Consider the following 19,525-nt stretch of genomic DNA (forward strand, 5'->3'; position numbering starts at 1 on the left):
CCCTGCCCAAGGTTCAGCACCCAGTGTGGCCAAACGAGTTGTGGTGCCCTAAATCTGCCTGTGTTTCCCCTCTCCCTGTTTGTGATGGCAGAGGAGGTTGAAAGTGGTCCAACAAGCTCCTCACACAAACCTGGGCAATGGTTAACCTGGGCTGGAGAGGGCAGATTCTGCCTTGTCATCTGAGGAGTGTCAACATCCCAGAGGAGAATCTGGCATGAAATCTTCTGGGTTCTAAACAAGCAAGCAGGGACCCCCCCCCATGGATTTCCCCTGCACACTTCCTGCTTCAAACAGTTGCCTTTTCCATGAATTCAGTGGAGGATTCAGTATTGGGAGATTCAGAACAGATAAAATGAAGTTCTTCATGCAGCACAGAGTCAGACTATAGAATTTGTTACCACGGGAGGCAGTGATAGCAACCAACTTGGATGGCTTTGAAAGAGGACTGACTGGCAGTGGCGTAGCGTGGGGGGTGCAGGGGGGGCCGGCCGCACCGGGCGCAACATCTGGGGTTAGGGCAAATCCACAGGTTAGGGGGCGCAAATCCACGGGTTAGGGGGCGCAAATTACTTGCCTTGCCCCGGGTGCTGACAACCCACGCTACGCCACTGCTGACTGGGCAAATTCATGGAGGAGGTGAGGACTATCAGTGGTTGGAGGCGGCCGTGCTTCTGAATCCCGGTCTCTGGAAGTCCTGCTTTCAGGATTCCCTTGGGGTCATCTGCTTGGCTACTGTGAGAAGAAGATGTGGGACTACCTAGACTGTTGGCCTGATACACGAGGCTCTTCTTACGTTCTTAATTGGAAGGCGATGGGAACAGTACCGGGGAAAATAGGGATGAATCAATGCATCTCTCAAACTCGTTTCTCATTTTTCAAATCTTTAGTTCAGTTCACCCCAATTCATTTTTTGTAAAAAAAAATGTATGTAAATTTGTATGCCTTTTTACATGCATGTCTCCTAATATCCACATTTTTGCATGCAATTGCAACTATTATTTATTTATTCTTCTTTTGTTTACCAAAAAGAGGAGGTTTTTAAGCAGAGGTTAGATAATAATGTGTCAGCAGTGGCGTATCATGGGTTGGCAACTGCAGGCTGCGCGCTCTCTCTCTCTCTCTCTCTCTCTCACACACACACACACACACACACAGAGGGGGGGCTGTCTTAGGAGAAGACCCTGCTCGTCTGCATGCAACAAGGGCTGGCCTCGCTGAGCCTAGGCTAGCATGCCCCTTGAGAGTCACCTTGGTCGTTGCCTTGAGCTCTGGAGCCTGGGCGGAGCTTGTGGGGCTCCAGGACTGGGCAGCACAGGACGCTGGGGCAAAGGAGGAGGCAGAGGTGGGAACAGCCTGGCAAGGGGTGGCCCCCAAAGAGGGTGCCTCACCTTACCTTCCCACAGAGCTCTTGCATCTGGGTTATCCTCCTTGCGCATACATGAATGGCCGTTTTAGGTAAACAGGGGTTGTAGTTTGGGTCGTCAATGTAATAAACACATTCAGAGGTGAGGAAGCATCCCTCACCCAACTTGTGCCCTTGAATTTTTTTGCGCCGGGACAACGGCCCGCCTGGCACGCCATGCTGCAGCACACCACACACTGTAAGCAGCTGCATACCACACGTGGCAGGTGCCTGGGGGCAGGTGTGCCCCCGGGATGGTGCGGGCACAGAAGCGCAGAAGGTGAATGGAGCCCACGCCCAGCCCCTGCTGCCGCCGCTAAGTAAGACTGCACTGTGCCCCTGCCTGCCTGCCTGTGGCCCTTGGTGAATGCAACAAGCATGTGCCCAAAGGGCGCACTCAAACTGCCTTCCAGTCCTGTGCCACTTGGTGACGCTGCAAGGCTGCATGAGGAGGACGTAGTAGTAGTAGTAGTAGTAGTAGTAGTAGTAGTAGTAGTAGTAATTTATTTATATCCCGCCCTCCCCAGCCAAAGCCAGGCTCAGAGTGGCTAATAACAGTAAAATGATACAACATTCTAAAATCAGTTCATTATAAAATCAGTTCAAATCAGATTAATGGCAACCATTGGGCTCTGTGAGGATTGCCAAAGGAGGGGTCAGGTTGTGCCCTGGCCAAAGGCCTGGTGGAACAGCCCTGTCTTGCAGGCCCCGCGGAAAGATGTCAAGTCCCGCAGGGTCTTAGTCTCTTGTGACAGAGCATTCTACCAGATCAGAGCCACAGCCGAAAAAGCCCTGGCTCTGGTTGAGGCCAGCCTAACCTCTCTGTGGCCTGGGACCTCCAAGATGTTTTTGTTTGAAGACCGTAAGGTCCTCTGTGGGACATACCAGGAGAGGTGGTCCCGTAGGTACGAGGGTCCTAGGCCGTATAGGGCTTTGAAGGTTAAAATCAGCACCTTAAACCTGATCCTGTACTCCACCGGGAGCCAGTGCAGCTGATATAGCACTGCGTGAATGTGATCAAGCAGCAAGGACCCCATAAGGAGTCTCGCCGCGGCATTCTGCACACGCTGGAGTTTCTGGGTCAGTCTCAAGGGCAGCCCTACGTAGAGTGAGTTACAATAATCCAGTCTGGGGCTGGCCGTCGCGTGGATCACAGTGGCTAGGTCAGGGCGAGAGAGATAAGGAGCCAACTGCTTAGCTTGGCAGAGATGAAAAAATGCAACACGCATGCGCCCTGAAAAGGAAGGGTCCATGTCTGTTTCATCCTTCTCACACAGGCTGTCAAAACAGCATGAGTGCACTCCTCAGTGTGTGGCTGCTGTGCCCACCAAGGGCCACGGGTGGGCAGAGGTGCAAGGGCTGGGGCTGGCAGGGCATCAAGAAGTAAAATGCCCCCCCCCAGCAAATGCTCCCTGCGCCACTACCCCTCTGGCCCTCCCCATGTGACACCACTGTCTGTCAGGGGTTCTTTCACTTGCGATTCCTGCATTGCAGAGGGTTGGGCTAGTTGATCCCTTGGGATCCCTTCCAGTTCTACAGTTCCGTGAGTCTATGATTCATAGAATCATAGAATCATAGAATCATAGAGTTGGAATAGACCACAAGGGCCATCGAGTCCAACCCCCTGCCAAGCAGGAAACACTCCTGACATATGGTTGTCAAGCCTCTGCTTAAAGACTTCCAAAGAAGGAGACTCCACCACACTCCTTGGCAGCAAATTCCACTGTCGAACAGCTCTTACTGTCAGGAAGTTCTTCCTAATGTTTAGGTGGAATCTTCTTTCTTGTAGTTTGGATCCATTGCTCCGTGTCCGCTTCTCTGGAGCAGCAGAGCAGATTCACCCCAAAGGCTGCTCTCTCTTTCCAGCCCAGCCTCCTCTGCCTTGACCTCTTCTTTCGCCACATTCCTCTTGCCTGCTGGACTCCAGGGCACAATGGGAAGCTCAGCCAAAAGGCTTCTCACGCAAAGCTGGACAATCTTTAACCAGAGTTTGGCCTGACCTGTCGCAAGCTGCAGTGCTGCTCCTGACCAGGGACTTTGGAGTTTGATCACCTGCTTGAACCAACACTGGCCTTCCTTTCCCTTTCTTCCTCCTTGCCTTCGTGGTTACCCAGCCACATAAGGTTACCAGACGTCCCCGTTTCCCAGGGACTGTCCCCGGATTTACAAACCAGTCCCCATACAAAATCCATTGAAGTTGAAAAGTGTCCCCGGATTCATTGGAAAAAAATCTGGTAACTTTAACATAGCCAGCATCTCAGGGTGGGTGGGCTGGGTGCCTCACCCACAAAATTTCCACTGTGGGTGCCCTGCCAGGTGACCCAACGCATCACATGTTTGGCGTCACACAGAGCGACATAGTCAGCTAGGTCCAGAGACGTGGGTGGGACTGCAGCTCAGCAATAGAGCATTTGCTTTGCATACAGAGCGTTCCAGTTTCAGCCCTGACACCTCCAGTTAGGTCTGGGAAAGACTCCTGTCTTGTCTGCTGCCAGCCAGAGTTGGCAATGCAAACTAGATGGACCAATGGTCTGGCTCACTATAAGAACAGTTTCTATCTTTCTAGGGTACCCAAATCCCTGCATTGCAGGGGGTTGGACTAGATGCATAGCTGTCAACGTTTCCCTTTTTTTAAGGGAAATTCCCTTATTCTGAATAGGACTCCTCGCAAGAAAAGGGAAAAGTTGACAGCTATGACTAGATGACTGTTAGCATCCCTTCCAAGTCTACAATTGTATTATTCAAAATGAGCATCTTCTGCCCCATGAATGGGGACAAGCCACTCAGAACACGTGTTTCAACCCACCTTTACTCTCTGTTGGTGTTGTAGATATTGTTAGTTTTATTTAATTCTAAATCGTGTCATTAATTTATTGCAACCTGTCCTGGGACCTACTTGTTAAAGGTGACTAAGAAATCCTATGTGCACACAGGCAATATCAGTATTCTTGTTCTTTTGTAGGAAGAAGACTTCCTGTCCAAGGTGCTCAGCACCACTCCTCTTGCCCAACACACCTTAAGGACCAGCTGTGGACCCCTTTCCAATGCAGAGTCATCAAAATCCAATCCTTAGCACCTTTCAAAGATGAGTCGGCCACCAACACATTGTCTTCCACCCTCAAGAGGAAACTAAGGACAGATATATCGTAGAAATGTAAATTTGGAAGGGATCCCAAAGGATCATCTAGTTTAATCCCCTGCAATGCAGGAATAACACAGCTCAAGAATCTCTGACAGATGCATGTCCAACTTCTGTTTAAAAACTTCCAATGAAGAAGAGTCCATCGCCATGCAAGGGAGTTCATTCCACTGTCAAACAGCTATTGTTGTTGTTGTTGTTGTTGTTGTTGTTGTTGTTGTTGTTGTTATTATTATTATTATTATTATTATACTGCCATATACCTGTAGATCTCAGGGCAGTTCACAACATAAAATCACAACATAAAAAACAGAAAATACATAATATAGTGGTACCTCTGGATACAGATGCTTCGGGTTACAAACTCCGCTAACCAGGAAGTGGTTGCTCCAGGTTAAGAACTTTGCCCCAGGATAAGAACGGAAATCGTGCACCAGCAGCAGTAGCAGCAGGCCCCATTAGTGAAAGTGCACCTCAGGTTAAGAACCGTTTCAGGTTAAGAACGGACCTCTGGAACGAATTAAGTTCTTAACCTGAGGTACCACTGTAAAAACAAAAACAACCCAATTATCCCCCCTTCCATAAGACATTTTAAAAGGGCACCAGATGTCGAGCAGCCAAAGGCCTGGTTAAAGAGGGACATTTTCACCTGGTGTAACCAAGATTCCAGATCAGCCTTCCTGGGGAGAGCATTCCACAAACCGGGAGCCACTGCAGAAAAGGCCTGTTCTTGTGTTGCCACCCTCCGGACCTCTCATGGAGGAGGCACATGAAGAAGGGACTCAGAAGATGATTTCAGGGTCCAGGTAGGTTCTTAAATAGAGCGGTGGTCCTTGAGGCATTGTGCTCCTCAGCCATTTAAGGTTTTATAGGTCATAGCCATCACTCTTACCCTCAAATGTTCTTCCTAACCTTTAGCTGGAATCACCTTTCTTGCCATTTGAATCAGCTGGTTTGGGTCCGCCCTGCCGGAGCAGTAGAAGACAAGCTTGCCCCATCTTCCAGGCAACAGACCTTCCGGCGTTTGGATTGCTCTCCTGTCTCTTCTCGCCTTGCATAACATGTGCATATGCTAAATTAAATGCATAGAAATAATCACCCCCATTCAAACAGAAACACAAGACCTCTTCTTTCTCCTGGTGGGATGGGCTTTGGCCAAGTCCCCTGCATGTCTGCTCAGTCTGCTGTCGAAGTGCTAACTGGGGACAGTGGGCAACTTCAAGGCCCCTAACCTTCCTTCAGATGATTCTTCATCTTCAAACTGGACAGCTTTACTCCTGGGAAACCTCTGCCCTTTGTAGTTGGACTTTGGGGCTCAGGCAGGAAGACTGGAGAAAGGTCAATCAGTTGCATTTGGGTGATATTCAGCTAAGTGTAGACCCACAGAAATCAATAAACATGACTAATTTTGGCCCATTAATTTCGATGGGTTTACTCTGAGTAAAACCTGGTTTAATACCACTCATTGTTTTGTTCCAATTTGCTGAGCTGAGCTGGTGCAAGCTATACATTTCAACAAGCAGAAGTCTTTAGTTTGGTGAATTTCTCTTGCAATGACCGAGAGCTTGCTTTGATAAAAAAAAATGAAATCAAATTTTATTCAATGCAGCATTACAACTCAAGACAAGACAAAAACCACAACAGCTCAAGAACACTTGGAATGTGCTTGTGGCGATCAACAAGGCTGTGGCTGGCTGATGTGGGACATGTTTGCTTCCACCACAATCTGGAGTGGAGTGGGTTGGGCTTCCTCCAATAGTATCTGTTTGTTAGTCCAGCCTTGGCTGGGAAGATGTGGATTTGGCCAGCGGAAGAGGGCGTGGATTGGCCAATCTGAGGGCAGTGCATAAAATGACCTCTGGAACTGCTCATCACAGCATGTCCACTGGGGGAAGAGAGAGATCTAGACAGAAAATCCTGACTGGATTAGCTACAGTACTGGTCAAGACTCCAGTTCCTTCGCCCATCTGAGCTCCACAGGTCTGTATTGTGCTAAGCTGTAAATGTTTGCATGATTGCCTGTTGGCAAGCCCCAGCAAACATGCTGGGATTTACTTCCAAGTCAACATGCATAGATTTCTGCTGCAGGCCTTTTTCTGCATCATCCTATTATAAGGTAGCATAGCAATGTATCATTTTACCTGTTTAGTATAAGTCTGCTATGTGCTATGTGTTGTATAGGGGATATAGGATAGAGATGGTCCCAGCTGGGAAAGTGTACCCTTCCCAGGCAGGGAAGGGGATTTTGACCATAAGTAGCAGGGATGGGATATGGGGAAACCTGCAGAAGCAGAGATGGGGCATGGGTGGACTGTATTATCTGTCCCAAATGTTATCTGTTATCTGAAGGCGCCTGGGGCCATTGGTGGGCTGAGACTGGATCTGGCCAGGGCCTGGAAGTTTACCGCAGAGTCGCGTTCTATGGCGGAATTATTGTTATCATTATCATTATAATTATTTATATCCCACCCATCTGACTGGGTTGCCCCAGCTGCTTTGGGCAGCTTACAGTGTATATAAAAACATAGTAAAACATCAAACATTAAAAACTTCAGGGCTACCTGAAGGTTGAGAGATACATGTAAGAAAATAAATAAATCCCCTGCCCACCCCCAAAAAAATAAGTTTAAGAAGATTGTCCATAAGTTATAGCACACTTTTGCTGGTGGGGGCGATCTGGGAAGGTTTCCCCGCTCTCCATAAAGGGAAAGAAGGAAGTAGTTTGGAAGATTGGAAGATTATGACAGGCATTTGAAAAGTTTCTACAACTGGTTAATGTTAGTGACTGTGGTACAGTCTCTGCTGCTTCTCCACGAAAATGTCAAAGAATAGATTTCTATTCCTATGATGTAGAACATTTATTATAGGCTAGCAGCTTCATACCTGGCATCGCTCAGCAATTCTGAGACACCAAAAAAACCAAACAAACCCAAAATAAAAAAACCAGCTCTGTTGTGAAAGGTTCAGCCCACGATCTTGATTCAAATTGGCATCTCCTTGTCTCCAAACAGAGGCAAAAACCTGCTCCTTGATCTCAATAGCCAATATGCAAAATACTTTCGAGGTGTCCAGATGCAGAATAAACAAACAACTTACTCGAACTTTCCAAAATGTATAGCAGATGGAGAATGTGTTTTTATAGACTATTGACAACCAGTAATGAAAGGTCATTGGCAATCAGCTTGGTGCCTGAGAACAGAGAGAAGCAGAAAGACACTGAAAACGGCAAGGCAAGTAAGAAGCAGATGGAGGGCTTGGTGAAAGGAGCAGCGGTTAAATTAAAAATAATAGCAAATGCATTTTTAATGGTCGTATGAATCAGCCCCAACTAAGGAAGGTCATGCATTGCCTCCATATACATGGTATCTAGCTGTTTTAGAATAATAGAACTGTAGAGCTGGAAGGGACACCGATGGTCATCTAGTCCAGCGCCCTGCAATGCAGGAATCTCAACTAAAGCATCACTGACAGATGGCTACCAGATCTCTGCTTAAAAACCTCCAAGGAGGGAGAGTTCACCACCTTCCGAGGGAATGGGAGTTTGATTTAACAACCATGAAAACTGGTATTACTCACAGAGCGATGTCCCTATAAACTACAGCTGGGGAAACTGTGGCCCTCCAAGAGTGTTTGGACTCCATATCCTATCAGCCTCAGTCAGACTGGTCAATGGTCAGGCCCCCAGCTGGCTCCAGCCCACTGGCTGGTCGCCAGCCGAACTCCAGTCCTTGGTTCTGCATCAAAACTGTGACTCAGAGCTTCAGAAGCCTTTCAGAAGCTGAGCACACAAGCCAGCAGAGTAAACAAACTTTGCAATGGAAGGGCAGATAGAGGCATATGTAAAGCGTATTTACAAGCAGTTTATTCAGCATACATCAGGACAAAGGAAAAAACATGTCTTCCCCCTTTCGTGTCCAAGCAAGAAGCATAAGCAAAAGCTATACACAACGGAAGTTCCCAGAAGGCTGTGCTGGAAAGTAAACAGGCATGTGACACACAACAATCATGCCTGTTCCTTTTTAGGTGGAACGGAATATTCTAACATCCTCCCCCTTTCCATGTAACCCGTTTCACCTGTGGTTCAACCCAATTGCAACCGCTGTACATAAACCTTAAGTTGTTCTCTGTTAACAACCTTAGACAACAGATCTGCAGGAATTTCGTTTCCTGGCATGTAGGACACCTGAATGAGTCCTTTCTGAACACACTCTCTTGCATGATGTAACTTAATGTGCAAGTATTTGGTTCTTTACTTGCAACTCTCTGAGTTCAGCAAAGCCAAACACAGACTTTCACCCGCTAACCTGCCTCCTGGGCTGTCCTTTGGCTCATTTCAGGAGGGTCTCTTACTCGTCCACCCTGCCCCCATTTGCCATGTCGCTGATGGGAATCCTGGGCACCATCTCAGCTGCAGAAGCCCTCATCGCCATTGCTGTTTTCTGCCTGATCTCCATCGCTATCAAATCCCTCCGGACGCCGGTGCCACAGGGCCTAAAGAGTCTCCCAGGGCCATGGGGCTACCCATTCATTGGCAACATGTTGGATCTGGGGCAGAACCCCCACTTGAGTCTGACACAAATGAGCCAGAAGTACGGAGATGTGATGAAGATCCATATTGGCATGAGACCGGTGGTAGTGCTAAGTGGCCTCGAGACCATCAAGCAGGCCTTGGTGAGGCAAGGAGGAGACTTCATGGGCCGTCCTGACCTGTTCAGCTCCCGCTTCGTGTCAGGAGGCAACAGCCTGGTTTTCAGCACAGACTCTGGGGAGGTGTGGCAGATGCGTCGGAAACTGGCCCAGAGTGCCCTCAAAAGCTTCGCTGCTTCCCCCAGCCCTGACTCCTCCTCCACCTGCCTATTGGAAGAGCACGTCTCCAAAGAGGCCACCTACCTGGTGATGAAACTGCAGCAGGTGATGCTGGAGAAGAAGAGCCTCGACCCTTACCGGTACCTGGTGGTCTCTGTGGCCAACGTCATCAGTGCCATTTGCTTTGGCAAGCGCTACAGACATGAAGATGAGGAGCTGCTCAGCATAGTGAATGTGAGCGAGGACTTTGTGGAGTTTGCATCCTCCGGGAACCCGGCTGACTACATCCCTGCCCTCCAGTACCTCCCGAGCAACAACATACAGAAGTTTAAGGCCATCAACCAACGCTTCACTACCTTCCTGCAGAAGATCGTCCAAGAGCACTATGAGAGCTTCAGCAAGGTAAGGGATGCAGGGAACTGCTTCATGCCAGGTTGGGCTATAAGTCCTTCAGGCTCACCATTGTCCATTCTGACTGGTGGCAGTGGTTCTCCATGGTTCCAGGCAGGAAATATTTCCAGCCCTTCCCTGCAATGCCAGTGGGGACTGAACCGGAGATCTTCTACCACTGAGCTATGGCTCTTCCCTATATAATGGACTAAGGCAGGCATAGGCAAACTCGGCCCTCCAGATGTCTTGGGACTACAACTCCCATCATCCCTGACCACTGGTCCTGCTAGCTAGGGGTGATGGGAGTTGTAGTCCCAAAAACATCTGGAGGGCTGAGTTTGCCTATGCCTGAAATACGGACTTCCCAGATAGGCCATGAAATGTTATGCCCTCCATGTTACTTTTCTTCCACCTTCTGGTTGCATTTCATCTTGTATGCGATGACCACCACATGCTTGGTTGTTGTTAAAAAACAAAACAAAACCAGAGTCAACACTAGAAAAACTGCGATGAAATTTCATTTTAAGAGTGCATGCCCATTAAAATCCAATGAAAATGCATGCTTTAACAAATACAGGCTGTCCTTGCTGTCAAATCACAAGAGCAGCACCAGAAAAAAAAGCTGGGAAGTCAAGAACTGGCTTCTAACCACCATAATTGTGAACTGAGTCTCTATTCCTTCCCAGGACAGCATCCGGGACATCACAGACTCCCTCATCGACCAAAGCCAAGAAAACGCAAAGCTTCAACTCTCATCTGAAAAAGTAGTGAACCTCGTCAATGACCTATTTGGGGCAGGTAAGGAGGTTTCGAGAAAATATCTGAAGGGCTTCCCCATGGAAGATGGAGCAAGCTCGTTTCTTGTGCTCCATAGGGAGGTTCAGAACCAATGGATTCTGATGACATGAAAGGAGGTTCCAACTAAACATTCAGAAGATCTTTCTGGTGATAAGACCCATTGAACAGGTTTCCTTTGAAGGCTGCATGACCATCTGTCAGGGATTCTTGAGCTGTGATGAATTGGTTTCCCAGTACCAAGTACAGTGGTACCTCGGGTTACAGACGCTTCAGGTTACAGATTCCGCTAACCCAGAAATAGTACCTCGGGTTAAGAACTTTGCTTCAGGATGAGAACAGAAATCGCGTGCCAGCAGCGGGAGGCCCTATTAGCTAAAGTGGTACCTCAGGTTAAGAACAGTTTCAGGTTAAGAACGGACCTCCAGAAGGAATTAAGTTCTTAACCTGAGGTACCACTGTAATTGTAAGGTAGCTCCCCAATTCTCCTTGGTCTGTCTTGAATCTCCCCACAGTCCGCTGCTTTGGATGAACCTGAGCTCTGGTATTATGAACATCTGGGAGACGTACAGATATGTGTCCCCATTCTCAACAACATGTCTAATTATATACACACTCACTCAGATGGGAACTATTGAGACTTGGATACTATTTAATTGATGCAGACTAAAATTATATTCGTGGGACACGGGTGGCGCTGTGGGTTAAAGCCTCAGCGCCTAGGACTTGACGATCGAAAGGTCGGCGGTTCGAATCCCCGTGGCAGGGTGCGCTCCCGTCGTTCGGTCCCAGCGCCTGCCGACCTAGCAGTTCGAAAGCACCTTTGGGTGCAAGTAGATAAATAGGGACCGCTTACCAGCGGGAAGGTAAACGGCGTTTCCGTGTGCTGCGCTGGCTCGCCAGATGCAGCTTTGTCACGCTGGCCACGTGACCCGGAAGTGTCTCCGGACAGCGCTGGCCCCCGGCCTCTTAAGTGAGATGGGCGCACAACCCTAGAGTCTGTCAAGACTGGCCCGTACGGGCAGGGGTACCTTTACCTTTTTAAAATTATATTCACCTTTTAAAAAGGAGGTTCCCTTTTTTTAAAAAAGGCTTTTGTGTTTTGTTTTGTTTTTTAAAAATACCGCTCTGTTTCCCCCCCAGGGTTTGACACAGTGACCACAGCCTTGTCCTGGTGCCTCATGTATCTTGTTGTCTATCCAGAAATCCAAAAGAAGATTCAGGAAGAAATAGGTAAAACTCTGTTTATAATAATTCACACATCTCTTTGGCAGACTGGATCCCAGTTTCTTTCTCTCCTCTTTAACCTGGATGGCTTTAAAAGACAAATTCATGGAGGAAAGGACTCTCAGTGGCTGCTAGCTGCAATGGCTGCCACCACAGACAGAGCCAGCAATACTTCCGAATACCAGTTGTTGGAAACCAGAGGAGGGGGGAAGGCTCCTGTGCTGGAGTCCTGCTTGCTGGTTTCGCGGAATGGGCATCTGGTTGGGCCCTGAGAGAACAGGAGTCTGGACTAAATGGGTCCCTGGCCTGATCCAGTGGAGTCTTCTGATGTTCTTATGCTTAACCTGTAGATGAGAGCATTGGCTGAGAGCGCAAGCCCCGGCTGTCGGACCGTCCCCTGATGCCTTACACCGAAGCCTTCATTCTGGAGGTGTTCAGGCACTCCTCCTTCCTGCCCTTCACAATCCCTCACTGGTAAGTCCTGAGCCTTCCAAAGAGACAAGCAAACGGTGGCATTTGTGTGACATCATACTGGGTTCATAGGGAAAGGGTTAGCTAATTGTAAAATGACTAACCAATGGGAACCCAGGGGGAGGAGTTAACTGTGTATAAGGTTTAAGCACAGAGGGTTTTTAGTGAGTTAGAGTTGTTGAGAAGACAGTCTGGAGTTAGAAAAGACAGAGAAGATAAGCCTGTCGGTTGGGCTAGTCTGGTGGGAGAGAGTGAGAGAATTTGTTAAGAGGAGTCAGTCAAACAGTTGAGATAATCAGTCAGAAGGTATAGGCCGGTAAAGAAACTAAAGTTAAGATACTGACAGGAATATTATCTGAGAAACCATAAACTTGTTAATGTTTGTAAAATGAACTTGTGTTTTTTTGGTTCACTTTTAACAACTGACTGGACTCAGTGTTTTACCAGAGAGTAACGGGTTGGTGGCAGTGGGGAAGTGAGCACAGTGGTGGCACAGGGATCAATAGACCATTAAACGTCCAGGGACCCTGTGTGATCGCCACACCAACCCATCCCAATTCCCCAGCTCATGTCCATGAGGGGCCTCACCCTCAGCCTGTGCCTTCCTTGCGTCTACATGGGGTGGGCCATCTGGTATGGAATTAGCAGCATTTTCAGGGTTTTCACCCTTCAAAAATGAAGAAAACTCCAGGTCTTCATGATCAGGGAGAGAAACATCTGAGATAGGGTTACCAGACATCCCCATTTCCCAGGGACAGTCCCCGGATTTGCAAATAAGTCCCGGACAAATTCCATCCCCGGAATGTCCCCGGATTTCATCTGATGTCCCTGGGAAATGCATCAGTGGCAGTCTCAGCAGCCCGGAGCAGTTGGCTCTGGCTGGCTTCAGGAGCTGCTCGGAAGTCCCCATATGATGGTGGTGCAGGGGCTCTAAGATGCAGTTTCCGGGCTGCCTCCACCCTCCCTGACCCCAGCAACTAAGCTGTGAAGGGAGGCTTCATGCTGCCTATTGGAGCAGCCTCCCAACTCCTACTTGCGTGCATCAGGAGGGGGCAGGGATCTCTCAGCTGTGAAGCGAGGCTTCACGCTGCCTATCAGAGCTTGCGTGCAAGCAGGAGGGGACAGGGATCTCTCAGTTAGGCAATGGGAAGCCTTCCTTCCCAGATGCTTGCACACAAGTAGGAATGGGATTGGGGAAAGGAGGCATCGCGCTGCCTGAGAGATCCCTGCCCCCTGTCCGCCTTCCATGCCTGACCCACCGCACACCGCTTCCCCACCACCACCACCGAAGAACCAACAACTCAGGGGCTGCCCAGGCTCACGGAGAAAGGAGAAAGAAGCCTCAGAGGAAGGGGAAACGTGGAGGTTGATGTCAAGGCAGCAGCGGCCCCTCTGTCACCACTATCGCTGCAGCATCAATGTCCTGAGCATTCATTCATTCATTTATTGTGTCCCCAGATTCATTGAAAAAAATCTGGTAACCTTAGTCTGAGACTGGTCAATCTTTAAGGACAATGCATGGCAACCTAGGATGATTGGAGTGGCGTCCTTCTTGTTTTGTCTTTACAGGTGGCTAATACGACTTGACCTTGGCCACTGCAGCAGGGGGCAGGGGTTTTTTCAGCCTGTGGGGCAGATTTGTGCCTTCTGGGGACCAAGCGGATGGGATCAGAGGGGAAATGGGCAGGGTCGGAGAAGACCAAAACTGAAACTGCCCTATTGCTCTCCATCCCTTTCCCCATTGCATGGCGTTCATTTCATTCCTACAGCCTCCCAAATTCCATTTGACATTCCTTCCACTCTTCCATCCCTTCAGGTGCTTTGTGGGGTTTCCCCAATAAATACATTTATTTCCCATTTCAGTACAACCAAAGACACCGTTTTGAATGGCTACTACATCCCAAGGGACCTCTGTGTCTTTGTCAACCAGTGGCAAGTCAACCATGATGAGTAAGTGTATCTCAGCCCTTGGGAAGACATGTTCCCCACACCTTGTGCATGCTCACTGTACCGATCAGTCATGTTCCTTAGCACTCATTTAAGCAGGGATGGGGAATTGGGTGCTCTCTAGATATTGTTGGGCTCCAGCTCCCATAAGTCCTAGCATGTGTAACCAGTGGTCAGAGATGATGTGAGTTGGAGTCCAACAACATTTGGAGGGCTGCAGGTTCCCCATCCCTGATTTTAAGTGTGAATATGTTACAGACATACTGGTATAGGTTCTGGGTGCCAGAGTTTGTGAGTGCAAGTCACCCAAAATTCTTGGATTCGGTAAAAGTTAGAATTGATCAAAGTTTGACTAAACTGTGCCAAAGATGGAAATCCCTGGGCTTAGTTTATGTTTACAAGCCAGACCAGCTCCCTGAAGGAGGGTCATTAGGAGGACAGAAGAAGATGATGGCCAGTTATTAATCCTCAAGGAAAGCCATCAACAAGGCAAAACACTCTCTGCTGAGACCATACCAGAGATGGGAGAGGAAGCATCCAGGATTGAAGTGGGAGATGAGCTAAGCGAAAAAGAAAAAAGGGTCCATTTTGCAAGCTGGAGGGGGTGGGGCAAAGCACAAGGCGGTCTGTCTGTTTTATCCTGCCGAGAGGGTCACACATGATGTTTGGGGTCTCTTGGAATCTGAGGCTGCAGCCGTGGGCGAAACAAGGCCCTCTTGAGATGTGACTGCTCTGCAGTCTCACCACTCAGGGGCAGGTTGTATATATGTGTAAATGAAACCATATACCCTAAAGACGCCACAGTCTCCTCTGTGCCTCATTTCCAAAGGGTTCTCAGACCCTGGGTAAGCCTGGACCCCCGAAATCTCACACTGCTGTGGAGATGAGGCAGTGTGTAAGAGAATGTATCTTGAACAGCGAACCAGCTTTGGATTCACCATTATGCCTTTTTGAACAGACATCACAACCTTCCTCAAAATGTTGAGTTCAAGGGCAGCTGCTTCTCCCTGTTTCCAGTCTAGAAGAGAGAGTCCTGGTTAGCTGCTCCCTCTGGCAGTCGTGAAGCTAGTCCCTGGCCCAAGGAATGTTATTTATTATTAACAACAAAAACAACAACAACAACAACAAGTAGCTTTTTAAAACAAAAAATAAGGCTTGTGTTGTACTCAAGGTGTTGCTGAATTCAATGTCCATTTAGTCCCAATAGCTAATGGTCAAGGGTAAGGTGAGGGCACCACATTGGCCACATCAGATCAGTGGTGTAGTGGAGTTTGCTGGCACCCAGGCGCGGAAGTTGAACAAAGTCTGCTGTACCAGCCCAGCCCTCACCACCAGAAAGAAGTTGGGCTGAGCCGTGCTGCCTGCCTGCCTACGTACAGCGGAGCCCAGCCAGTCGACACAGCCCTTGGCAGGTGAATCCCCCCAGTGCCTGCGGAGAGGAGCGCCAGGCTACACTGGAGTCATCCCTTGCCTGCCTCCTTCCACCTGTAGCTGCTTGCCATCTGAGCGAGGGGCCTAGGGACTTGGCGGCATGGCCTGGCTGGGCTCTGGGGCCCAGAGACCCCCCAGTGGTAGGCAGGGCAGGTTGAGGATCCCGGGGGGGGCACCCCCTCAAAAGTGTGTGCCCGGGGCCATATCACCCTGCCCTGCCACGCCACACCCCAGTTCAGAGAAAGATTAAATAGATGCACATGAGATTAGGGATTGATGAATTGGTCAATTTTAGTTTCTTTCAGTTATATTCTTTTTAAAATCTTCTTTTAAAAAATGTCCTCATGAAAATAATTCAACAAATTTCTCCTTGTAGACACATATCTGTATGAAATCTTGCCCGATCTACACATTTTTGCTGAACACTCCCTCCCGATATAACTCATGATTATATCATTCTCACCAATATATGCATTCCTAGGCACGTCTTACCCCAGTTTAAGCATTTTTCTACTTGGCCAGAGAACTGTGTTACAAAATTCCTGAAAGTGTGAGTTTAAAGGATGGCTGTGTTTCAGCTAGTATATTGTTTCAGAGTGTCCTTATGCAAACTGAATCAATATTTTTCTCTCATCTCTGCTTGAGGCAAGGAGTTTGCCTGCTCATTCATTCATTCAAAAAATGCTCCTTTTCCAGAACCCTTTGGGAATCCCCTTCCTCCTTTAAGCCAGAGCGATTCCTGACTGCCAACGGGACTGTCAACCGGGATGAGAGCGAGAAGGTCCTGGCCTTTGGCCTGGGGAAGAGGAGGTGCATTGGAGAGCCTCTTGCCCGGTGGCAGGTCTTCCTCTTCTTGGCCACTTTGCTCCAGCAACTGCAGTTCAGTATCCCGGACGGGGTGAAGGTGGACATGACCCCTCGCTATGGCCTCTCCATGAAGTACAAGCGATGCGAGCACTTCCAAGTAAAACAGCGCTTCCCACAGAGTAGCCATGAGTGAGCGGCAAAGACACAACTCCGTGCCAGGGGTGGGGAGGGACACATCTGTCTATGTGTGCATTAGGGCAGTTCATAACAAACTTTTTTCTGAAAATGCCTGCTCCAAATATCTTATCGCACTACACTAGGGATTATATATCTATATCTGAAATTTTATGCATATCAGTCAATATCTTGACCCTCCTCCATGAATATAGCCGTTTACTTGGCCGTTTTCCTAGATCGTGAAGGCTGAAATTTCAATTCAGCAGAGCAGGGTCAAGACATTAACTGATATGCATGAAATTTCAGATATACTGTAGCTATATAATCCCTAAGGGACGCGGGTGGCGCTGTGGGTAAAAGCCTCAGCGCCTAGGGCTTGCCGATCGAAAGGTCGGCGGTTCGAAACCCCACGGCGGGGTGTGCTCCCGTTGCTCGGTCCCAGCGCCTGCCAACCTAGCAGTTCAAAAGCACCTCCGAGTGCAAGTAGATAAATAGGGACCGCTTACTAGCGGGAAGGTAAACGGCGTTTCCGTGTGCGGCTCTGGTTTGCCAGAGCAGCGATGTCACGCTGGCCATGTGACCCGGAAGTGTCTCCGGACAGCGCTGGCCCCCGGCCTCTTGAGTGAGATGGGCGCACAACCCTAGAGTCTGTCAAGACTGGCCCGTACGGGCAGGGGTACCTTTACCTTTACCTATATAATCCCTAGTGTAGTAAGATAAGACCTTTGGAGCAGGTATTTAAAAAAAAAGTTTTTAATGAACCGCCCTAGTGTTCATGCCTGTACAGAGGCATCTTGCATCTATTACTAAAAAAAAAAAAAAAAGCAAGCAAAGATTAATTATGCTGGGGAAAAGTGCACTGGAATGTTCATTTCAGGAGAAAGTCACCCAAGAATGTTGGTGAGTTTTCACAAGGAATTAAATGTATATCTAATCGCAAACTGATTTACTTATTTTATTTATTAAATTTCTATACTATCCTTTACTAGATGATCACAGGGCGGTTCACAATATAATGTCGAAATAGGAAGAATGGAAATTCAGGTTGGAAATTAAGAAACTCAGAGAAACTTAAATGGACAGGTCTACCCATCTCTACCCCTGGCGTAGATCATAACTTCCCATTGTACTGAACTAACAGATATATTGTCTGTCCAACACACCCATTATAAGCAGCAATCCGATGTGCACTTACTTGGGAGTGAGAAAAGTTGACTTCTGTGAGTTCCAATGCAAAATGGCCTGGTTTTGCAACCCCAGTAGCTGCTGTGTAGATCAAAATTCATTTCCCCCCCTTTGAATACTGTGCTTTTTTGTGACTGAGGTCTCAGCTTAGGTCTCAGCTTGGAAGATGTAACAAAGAGCATTACAATATATACGTATATTTTAGAATGAAGTACTTTAGAAACAATGTGTACATTGCAATAAAATGGATATTTAAATATGGAATATGTGAGTTTCTCCATCCCTGATATAAATTTTTTTTTGGATCATTTCTTTTTTAACTAAGAGGAGACAAAAATCACGTCTTGTCCAAGGCACTGCTTGATGCAGGAAATCCAGAAATAGAGCATTGCCACCAAACTGTCTCTCAGCCTCCTGCAGAGTGAGATTTCCCAAGCTGAACCAACAGTGCCACAGTCTGCCCCATTGCAAGCATTGCAAGCTGTCTGGGCTCAGAGCCAAATGACTCATCACGGTGCAAATTAAACATTTCTTAAATGAAAACAAACACGTGTCTACCCCAACCCACTCCCTTCCTCAGCTTGCTCCCTTCTGGAGGATACAGCCCTTTGCTAGGTCAACCAAGTAATCAGAGGGCACTAATATGGTGCAAAATAATAGAGAGTGAAAACAAAACAGTAGGGTTGCTTGGTTTTGTTTTTTTACTAGGCCTGGGAAATAAGACTGGGAAGATCCAGAGAGGAAACCTTTCCTGCATGCAAAGTTTGGAGAAGACCTCTGGGTGAGGACCACCAAACCAGTCTTTCCCACCAGTCTTTGCACAGAGATTGTCCCAAAGAGATAAAAGCTTCAGGATGCAGTGCAGGGGAAGGCGGAGGGAGGGATAAATCAGGAGGCCGCTCACTCTCAATATTGTTTCTGAAGAGCATGCAAATAGTCCACAGAGTCCCAGAGGGCAGGTGGTATTTTGAGGATGTGAAACATCATCTTTGGTTCTGCATGAGCATCACTGTGGTGCAACACACTGATTAGTGTCTCACAGGTGTGTCTCAGCAGTACCTACAAATTTAGGGTTAAGAGGAAGGAAGGAAGGCTGGAAGGAAGGCCTAGGCTGGGACAGACTTCCTCTACACGTGACCAGGGATGGCCATGTATTCGTGGCCTCACCTGTGCAGGTAACAAAAGCATAGGACTAGCCGCCATCTCTCTCTCTCTCTGACTATATTCATCGAAGAAGCAACATCTGCTTAGCCTAAGATGCTCTCTTGGCTTCCAGCCAAAAGAGGACAAAGGGTCTATCTCTTTATGGGATAGATTCCAGGTATATTACTTTTGTAACTTAAGTCTGCCTTCTGGGATCCATCTGTAAACAGAATGTTAGTGAGTAAACTCTTTTATACTTTTATAGAAGACTGTGTCGTGTCTATTTCTTTTATGAGGGACTAAAGGGGAAATTACCAAGTAACTTATTTTAGTGGCTTTAGCGAGCCTGAGCAAACGCATCGGCTGTGCAAGTTTAAAAAGGGGGATGTTGCTCTGCTAAATTGTAGAACTTGTTAGCACAAGTTGGAAGGGATATAATCAAACAATATATCCTCTCCTGCATCCCTGAACATTCCCACAGACATTCCCAGCTCTACCTGCAGATGCCAGGGATACAGCAGATGCTCTGCCCCTGAGCAGTAGCCCTTCCCCTGGATATTGAAACTGGACATGGACTTCAAAGAGAGAAGGAGATAGTTCCTTTG

At 48.0% G+C, this 19,525-nt stretch overlaps 1 pseudogene across 1 annotated transcript; it reads left to right on the plus strand.

The window, feature by feature from the left end:
• Positions 1–6,370: 6,370 nt before the first annotated feature.
• On the plus strand, positions 6,371–18,041 carry LOC114604016 (cytochrome P450 1A5-like; annotated as a pseudogene). Its single transcript, XR_013394286.1, has 7 exons — positions 6,371–6,521; positions 8,879–9,749; positions 10,424–10,535; positions 11,676–11,765; positions 12,110–12,233; positions 14,094–14,180; positions 16,305–18,041. The product of XR_013394286.1 is annotated as a cytochrome P450 1A5-like (transcript).
• The last annotated feature ends 1,484 nt before the right edge of the window (positions 18,042–19,525 follow it).

Source organism: Podarcis muralis, chromosome 9 (assembly GCF_964188315.1).
Source record: "Podarcis muralis chromosome 9, rPodMur119.hap1.1, whole genome shotgun sequence".
NCBI classification, from domain to species: Eukaryota; Metazoa; Chordata; class Lepidosauria; order Squamata; family Lacertidae; genus Podarcis; species Podarcis muralis.